Here is a 10,099-nt window from a genome sequence, read left to right as displayed (position 1 = left end):
GATACTTTATCTTTAAAAAAAAAATGAAAGAAGATACTTTAAAGTCAATTTTAATACCATTTAAACGTATTTATTGACGGTGGTCCTTATGATGGTCCCTCGTCTTTAGTGGCAATTCTAAATTTAGTCTCAGACCATCGTTTTTGCTATTTAACACCCCAGACTATCATATTATTGACAATTTTGGTCCTTTCGATGACTTTTTAGGCGAAACCCTATTTTAGGCAAAGGTACATTCGTCTCTTCAATTTGGTGACATTTTCAAATTTAGTCCTAAACACTCGTTTTTGCTATTTAATACCCTCAGACTATCATATTTGTTTGCGCTTTTAGTCCTTCCGATGACTTTTTCGATGAAATTCTATTTTAATTAAGAAAAGGGTATTTTTCGATGACAAAATAAAGGCTTTTTTTTTTTTTTTTTTTTGCTCTACATATGATGATTCACATAATCTTGGACTAAAATAATAGCAGTCAAACTAAAGCCGACTAGGTGGAGACATCCTGAGCTTTCCAATTGCATTGTAAAACGATTCCCCCATACTTGGAGGTCTTCATATACTCGGTATTGCCATTGACGAATGACGATTTGGGGCCAGGTTGAAGGAGATGAAGACAAGAGTCAGGTGAAGGAGATGGTGCATGCAATCCACAGCTATAGAGACGAAAATAAAAATAAAAATAAAAACTAGTTCAAAAAATTGGAAAAAAAAAAAAGTTGAAGAGACGAAGATGTCCTTACCTGAAATCGAGTTTCACCTGAAAAGGTTATCGAAATGACCAAAAGTGTCCAAAATATAATTTTCTTGGTTGATTGTTAAATGGCAATCGATTATTTAGAACTAAATTTGGAATTGCCATACAAGATAAGGGACCTCCGTTGAAATTAACTCATTGCAAAAATAATTAAAAATTGAAGAGATGAAAATACCCTTGCTTAAAATAGGGTTTCATCAGAAAAGTTATCAAAAGTAACAAAAATGTTCGCAATATGATTATGGTGTTAAATGACAAAAACAATAGTCTGAGACTAAATTTAAAATTGTCACAATAAAAGAAAAAGGGGCATTCGCTAAAATTAGCTCTAATTTAGTCGGACTTTGTTACAAAGTAACAAAATCTATTCATAACTACTTTCTCAACCAAATGAAGTACAAAAAGCTAATATCACATCTACTGAGGTTCAAACCCACTCTCTCTCATATAAGGGGAGTACAACTGGGTGCCACTAGACCACAAGATATTTAGCTTGTCATTTCATTTTTAGAAGGTGGGTTGTTAATAACAATGCGTTGGTAAGTCTAATTATAAACGAGTAGATCAAGGACTCAAGGTCGTCGTCGTAACCTTAGTCAATACGCTGTCTAGATTTCCCATTTTCCAGGTGCTTTAAAAAAAAAAAATTAAATACCAGTAAAGATACTTTGCAAAAGGAAAAAAGCCAAAAGGTAGTGGAGGACTGAAAATATAAATTGAATGCGATAATTTTGGCAGCATATCGCACCCTAAAGTTGAATAAAATAGAATATATTTATTTTATAGTGGAAGCATGAAGAAATCATTTATCATTGTAGACCATAACAACTCTGAACTGTACTCTATGTTATCATTTGTAAATAAAAATCTCCCAAAGCCTAATTAACTTAATATTGTGTACTTGATGTGATTAAATGCATAAAACAATCTAAAGAGTATTAAAAAAATACACCAAATGTTTTCAAAAAAAAATAAAAAAAATACACCAAATATTTAATTATTCATATTTAACTAAATATGAGCAATAACATCTAAAACTGTAATTGCCTAAAAAACATATTTTTCTAAAATTCTTAAATTGATTCAAAATCACTCTCCACCACTTAATTAATAGTATTATTAATGGCAAAAAATTGAAATAGTCCAAATAGCAATAAATTGTCATAATAATATTATTACATTAATTAGGAGAAAAAATGTGAAAAAAAATAGTTAAAACCGCTAACTTTAAAACGTTTTTGGATATGATTTTAAAAACTTAATAAATTTTGAAATTCGAAGAAACATTAATGTCTAGAAAATAATAATGTCCAAAATATGTTTTCTTAATTGAAACATTGTCACATAAATATATTTGGAAATAATTCATGATACAATACCATAAAAATAATAATAATAATGTTATCATTAATTAAAATATTAATAATAATAATCTACATAATAATCAGTCAATCACTATTAACATTTAATAATGACAACCAAAGTATGGTAATACATATCTCTTAATGTTTCCATTTTCTTAAGATAAAATGTGACTGTGTCAAAAATTTGCGGTTAATAGTACGTAACTGTAACATTAATTACCAATAATAATAATAATAAGGTAATTAATGACACACCTTAATAATACAAATCACATTTCTCCATAGCGCTAACGGCGACCAACACGCAAAGAAAACATCCAAAATTTTCCCATCTTCGCTGGTTCATCGGTGTTAGTAACCTTTATGACCTCGATGCAACGCCCAATGATACGTAACAATTTATTGGTAGGACTTTATTAATATCATTAATGGTCACGTAAAATGAAATGGGTAATCTTACCAATTACCAAATATAGCATATTACCAAGAAAGAATAATATTATTATGAAAGGTAATAAACGAGATTAGCCAAAAACCTAGTAATTAATGAAACCAATAAGTATAATATTGGGAAAGCTGTAGTTAAAAAAATGCCAAATACAAATCTCGGATCACTACATAATAATTAACTCAGACTATAATCATCCTAGGGAAACTAAATTAAGGTAATAACTAGATTACCGCTGTAAGGAAATATATCAAATACATTGCTTGCCATAAACTTAAAATACTTAATATGTTGTAAATAGAAATGAAAATGCACAAAACTAGAAGGAAATTGGAGAATTGCAAAGAGAGATGTGGAGAGAAGGGAAGAATTCTTATTGATATCATTAAGAGATGTGTCCTTTACAAATGAACATATGAACCTATATATAGGAAATAAACTTGACCCTTCGATACTCCAAAGGACACTTGACCCTTCATGGATCCAGAAATACAATAACTGGGATAATGGCCACATATAAATAATTATATTCATAACACTCCCCCTTGGTCATTATCTCACCACATTCATGCCTCATTAAAAACCTTGCTAGGAAAACCCTGTGGGAAAAAACCTAGTCAAAGGGAAAAAGAGTACATGATGTATTTCAAAGTATCTGTTATATAGGGTTGCCTCATTAAAAACCTTAGGCTAAGAAAACCCAGTGGGAAAAACTTAGCTAAGGGAAAAAAAAGAGTACAACCATAAATCATTCATGACCTTCAGGGTCTAATCTTCAGGATAACCAGTCATAAACTTTCAGTGTATAATCTTCAGGATTCTGTAATGTTCTCCTTTTGACATTACCATCCCATAGTCATGCCTCGTTAAAAACCTCATTAGAAAAACCCAGTGGGAAAAACCTAATGAAGAAAAGAGTACATGATATATGTTAAATTATGTGTTGCACCTGTTGCCTCATTAAAAACCTTACGCTAAGAAAACCCAGTGGGAAAAAACTTAGCTAAGGGAAAAAGAGTGCAACCATAACCCCAATATAAACTTCAGGGCATAATATTCATACTTCAAGTAAATGATACTCCCCCTGAAGATAACATTCTTCAAATCCCTTATATGAAATATACCTCCAAAATATAGAAAGGGATTTTGTGAACAAATATGTCCAATTATTAATGGGGTGAATAATCCCGTGACTCTTCTAGAGCTCACGTGGGTATAATACTGACATCATAATGTCTAGTAAAACTTTATAATATACCCATTTATTAGTGATGCAACACTATCTTTATTGTCTCCTTGTAAGACAATGGGGATAAAATCTCATATAACCAGTTTTGGGGACTTGGCATCGTTAGGATCAAATAATAATAGCCAGTACCCAAGTAGCCCATTAAAACCATTTTCTCACATGAATGCCAAAATCATTTTTAACTCAAAGATATTGGAGGATATGTTAAACACCATTCCAATATTTCATTATAGGAGGAGCACTAAATGTTGCTAGCAATTTCATCGCATAAAATATCAAGCCTGATGCGATTATGGAACTTCTGGTCCCTATATGGTGCTCCAACAATAATGAATTAATGGACTTTTGGTTCCACGATATCCTTATTATACTCTTTGAGCTTAAACGGTTCTTTATCTACTTCAAGAGATACAACCGTTAGTGTGATAAGTATCATGAGTCTAAACGATTCATTATCTACTTCAAGAGATATAACCGTTAAATGATACTTATTCATATTCACGGTATTTTTCAAGTAGGCTAACTGGTGTATAAAAACTTCTTCAAGAAGAAGCTCGATCTTCAGGTCGAGATAATACTTGGGGTTTCCCAAGCCTTTCGTTCAAAAATTCCGTCTTTTAGGCATGAGCTAACATTATCAAATGTAGCAACTCCACGCTCATTAGCAACCCTTTAAAGATCACATAATGACACGTAATATACTCATATTCATTTCCTTCTTCAAGAAGGAAATTACTCAGTCTAATGACCCATAATTATGCGGTCATGACGTTTATCAACTGCACATCTAATTTTATCATTCTGCCAATGATGTTATGTAGCGGAACTTAATGTCATCCTACGTGGGAGATTAAAATCAATCAAGGGTCTCTGCGTGAACCATGAGCTACAAAACTCGCTTTATATTATACCACCTCATCATTCTCATTTCTCTTTTGTGTAAACACACATATTCAGGGTGCTCACCTTTCATATAATTTTCATGGGGCAATTCCTCGTCAGGATTGCTCACCCATTATATATATTTTACAAAGTAGGGCAATTCCTCGTCAGGATTGCTCACCTACTAAGTAATCTTCTCAGCCTGAGTAGAGCAACTCCTTATGGTGTGTGTTATAAAGAGAATGTATTTAGCGAGTTGAGCTATGCCTTAATTGCTCTTTTAAATATTCAATAATGAGGATGCTTCTAGCACCTCACCTGGATCCAGTTTATTTAAATGAGCAATTATATAGGCTTGTGTTGTCGACAACTATTATAATTTTCTCCCACATTCATGACAATTTCTAAATTAACCAGATCGCTGACATTTCCCAAAGATATTAGGATCTGGCGTTCCGCATCCCTAGTATTATGTTTGATCGGTGCACCTTACTAGGGTTTTCGTCATCTAGACGAACGTCTTCAGGACGTAATTCTTATCAAGATAAGAGTGACAATGTTTATTTTACTAGATCTAGTATTGTGTTCCTTATCTCATAAACTGATAGACCTCCAACACTTCTGGCGTCAAGGAGTATCAGTAGAGATATTCGGTCCAAATTAGGGATTATATATAGGACCTAGTCACTCTTTTCTGATCAGCATGATCAGTATATATATTTGGCAGATTATTTGCTAATATTGCAAATAGATTATCTTCTGAACTTCTAGTTCAGTTATCTCTCTGAACTTCTAGTTCAGTATAACTAGTACGTGGATTTAACTAATGAAGATTTTTCCATTCCATGAAACTTCTCGGCGTTTCATTAAATTTGGGCCTTATCTCCCCCTAATGCCGAGAATCGATCTTCATTAAGTATGCAATCAGCGTATCTATTGATCCCTAATAATAGGCTCTAGGTATTTAGACAATCAGACGGAGTTCTATGATCGTCATATATATATATACCTAGTTTCATTCAATAGCCCTTAGAGATACGCTATGGTGGTGATATAGTAAAATAGACTGCATACTAAGAATATAAACGCAGATTTGGGAAATGTTTATCACGTACGTACTAGGTGTATGGGGAATAATCATGATATGCAGTGAGTCAGATCTTGATTCAATCAAGTTTGATATCCTTTGATATCCCAAAAATATCTGACTCATTATGCTTGCCCAAAACGACCCAATTGCTCATGCCACAACAATTTGGGTCTTTTATAACTTTAAAAGAATTGCACATAAAAATATGCAAACACATAACATGTATAATGTCACATGGTTAAATCATTTACTTGGTAATGCGATGCATTCACATTATATGCATTATGATGCTATTTATATAATCATATGGAGGATAAATGCCAAATAAATTCATGAATGGTGAGATTAATTAAATCCATAACTTGTTTGCTTCAGGCAAACCATCATGATGTAATTCATTTCTGACTTTCAAGCATATAGCATAATGCTAAAGATAGAAGTTGCAGACTTCATTCATTAATCATGTCATTAGTCACCCAAAGGTCATTCCCTGTTCGAGGTCTTCCGGACCTTATTAGAAAATATCCCAATGTCCAATCGTATTGCCAAGTGTGAAGGTTTAGAACTCGGAGAATAATACTCCTTCAAAAACACTTAGCATAATTTTGTCATGTACTACTACTGGAGTACAATATGACCATCATATAGAAGACAATAAGACTCACATTATTTAGTATGATTTTCCATGCACTTCTACTAGAGTACAATGTTATTCATGTACTTCTACCAGAGTACAAGGTTAATTATGTACTTCTACTGGAGTACAATGTTATTACCTTTCCATGTACTTCTACTGGAGTACAAGGTTATTAACTGTCTATGTACTTCTACTGGAGTACAAGGTCAATCGTGTACTTCTACTGGAGTACAAGATTATTACCTTTAAAATTCAATGGAGTCTTAATATTGTCTTCCTATAGTTCTTCTAATATAGTTTCACGTGTGAAACAATACTATATTATATTGGTCATATTCAGAGGGATTCACCATCATAAAATCTCAGATTTAGTCAATAGATCGAAGATTATGACTTTATTGATCATAGCAATCCTTCAGGGATTTATTTAAGGACAGTGGATCAAATATTCATAATCAATATAAGATTTATACCGAAGGGTGACAAATAAAATTACTGCTATAAGTTTACCTTCTGGGCAAAGTTATATTAGATCCAGACAATAATATATTGGTCAGCTCTACTAGAGAGCCCTTCCTTATTCAGTGTGCAAAAATTCTTTTTCTCACGTATTGTATGTGTGGTTGCACTATACTCAACACATACATTTTTCTGATTGTTCTTGGATCCAATCAAAAGTGATATGATGCATTCTTATAGCAAAAATATTTATGTCATGCATCACATTAACATCATGACTCTCATCCATATCCTCATGATATTGTAAATAGCATGCACACAATTATCTATATTTATCCCATGATGTGATAATGCATATATTTCTCATGACATATAGCTATAAACCATAAGGGAGCAAATTGATACAAAAACAATTGTCACATAATATTCATATACCTCATCATGAAATGATGATCTCTAAAAAGTTTGTGACAATATTCAATTATGCTCTCAAAAATTAAATATCATGCAAATATATAGTCTATCATGCCATAAAGATAATTTTAGGAAATATGATCAATTCCTAATAATATACAACTAGTACACAAAATAATCATTGCACATAACAACTATCATATCGATATATATGGCATGTAGACATGAATAATATTTTGTCATATTAAAATATGAAAATTCAAACCTTATCGGAGTATGGTCAAAATCTCCGAGATAAACTCAATACTTGTTTTCGTTGTACTCTCATACTTTCCATATTCAGTGCAATTTAGCACTCCGTAACTCCTTGCTGCCATCAAATAAACAAATATATTGGTTAGGCAGAATGCATCCTAAAGATAAGCCATGTGCGGTAAGTATGGCAATGATCACTATGGAGAATTATTCTCCATAATAATAATATACTCCGTATATTGTATTATATAATATAATATTTCATTTTGGATTCCAGCTAACTTTGGCGCATGAATCAGATTCCATCTCACAACACCATGCAATATTGTTTTAACCTCTATTTTAAAACTCAAGTAAGGTCACACTTGAATTTGTATATTCCGTCCAGGCTACGCATGGGAACATGTCTACCATTTGAAAAATTCACAAAACGCCAAGCTGGGCCATTCCAATCTTTGAACTCCATAATTCTCGCCATCTGTTGTTCTTTCTTTTTATTTTCCCTTTTGTCCTTTTTTGTGTTGTTTCTTTCCACTTTTTCTTCTTCTTTTCCTAATTTTCGGATTCTTTGTCTCCTTTTTTTTTTTTGTCTTTTTGTCATATTCTTTTTCTACATATTCCCTCCTCTTTTCTTTCATTTTACCAACCCAAGGTTTTTGTCTCCTAAACCATTAGCCATCAGGAACAACATCAACAATTAACACCACCATCGTCGAACTGCCATCCTCATCATCAATCAACGACTCCTCAACAACGAGAACTATTCATCTTAATCATCTTTCTTTTGCTTCTTTGAGGAAAGATCTCCGGCCATCACTGCCATTTTCTGCAACTTCAATCAACAAACCCATTATATAATATTATATGTATATATATATAATATGAACAAGAAACCAAGAAACACTGTTAGTCCATCATTTTCTTCGTCCGTGACTCGTGAGGGAGAGAGAGAAAAATCGAGCTTGACGCCGGCCATCTTTGTCGTTCGTCAACTCCTCTATAGCTCGTCGCCGGCATCGTATGAAGAAGACGAAAGTCGGACAGCGTCGTCGGCGGAACCAACTCCGCCGCCAGAGGAAACTCGTCATCGTCTGCTGTTCACGAACGGCGGGAGATAGAGGCTGCTACATCGTCTGCTGTTCACGAACGGCGGGAGATAGAGGCTGCTACCGCCATGTCCGCCGTTATCTTGCCGCCGGTCGAGAAGTGGAGGAACGGAGGTTCATGGATCGCGAAGATACTACGTTCGTTGCTACCAACCACCGTAGTGGTTGCGTCGGTGGTGTGCGACATGGAGCGTTCCGGCGGTGGTGGTTGCGACGGAGTTCGCCGGAGTACGACATGGATTTGCTGTTGTTTTTCATTTTTGTTTTTGGCCGGGAAAAATGGTGGCGTGGGTTTGGTTTTTGCCGGAAAAAATGGTGGAGTGAGATTTTGTGCATTTGGTTTAGAGCACTCGTGCTGATAACGTGTTGTAAATAGAAATGAAAATGCACAAAACTAGAAGGAAATTGGAGAATTGCAAAGAGAGATGTGGAGAAAGGGAAGAATATTGATATCATTAAGAGATGTGTCCTTTACAAATGAACATATGAACCTATATATAGGAAATAAACTTGACCCTTCGATACTCCAAAGGACACTTGACCTTCATGGATCTAGAAATACAATAACTGGGATAATGGCCACATATAAATAATTATATTCATAACATAATATTATTATTAAGGCACTAAAAACTATTGATAGATTAAAAACATAATCAACTTAATTAAATAATAATTATAATTCTTAATGGCCAAAACAATAGTTCTAATTCCTAATGGCTTCAAAATGGTAATCACAATCATTAAATTCTTACTGACTCAAATGGGCCCAAAACAATAATTATAACACTTAATTGCTCAAATTTAAGCCATAATCCTTAATGGCCGAAGTGAAATATAAAGAAGCTAGACTAAAACATACACACACTTAATATTATTATTACCAAAGAAAATTTGTAATTTATGCCCCCACACAAATATGTCAATTATTAATGTCACTCTTGAATTATTGTGGTGCAACTGTTATTCCTTAATTTTCAAAACGTGACACAAATATAAAGTAGTGCTTTACCACTCTTTGAGGTATTACTCCGCATGAATATGATTTGGGTCGGTGTATGGAGTCTAGTGCATTATGGCGGGAGAAACCTACGATTAGACCATATTGGGTCCTGGTATACTCTAACTAGAAAATTTGTGGTCTAGACAAAAAAAAAAATAATAAGTTGTAAAAGAATAAGGAATAAGGTTCAAATTAGCTACTGAACGTAATCTAAAATTGTAATTAGACCATGAATCAATAACAGTGCATTAGACCACTGAACACTCCAAATGTATGCAATTTCATCTGATAGTAGGTTACCATCCATTTCATCAGGTTACTTGCCATCCATTTCATCAAGTTACTTGCTTACGTGGATGGTGAATTGACATCTTAAAAATTTTTAATAATAAATTATTAAATAAAATTAAAATAATTAAAAAATTAAAAACACACA

This window comes from Ipomoea triloba, chromosome 10 (genome assembly GCF_003576645.1).
Source record: "Ipomoea triloba cultivar NCNSP0323 chromosome 10, ASM357664v1".
In the NCBI taxonomy this organism is placed as follows: domain Eukaryota; kingdom Viridiplantae; phylum Streptophyta; class Magnoliopsida; order Solanales; family Convolvulaceae; genus Ipomoea; species Ipomoea triloba.
The sequence above is the reverse complement of the archived record's forward strand: the minus strand, read 5'-3'. Positions refer to the sequence as shown.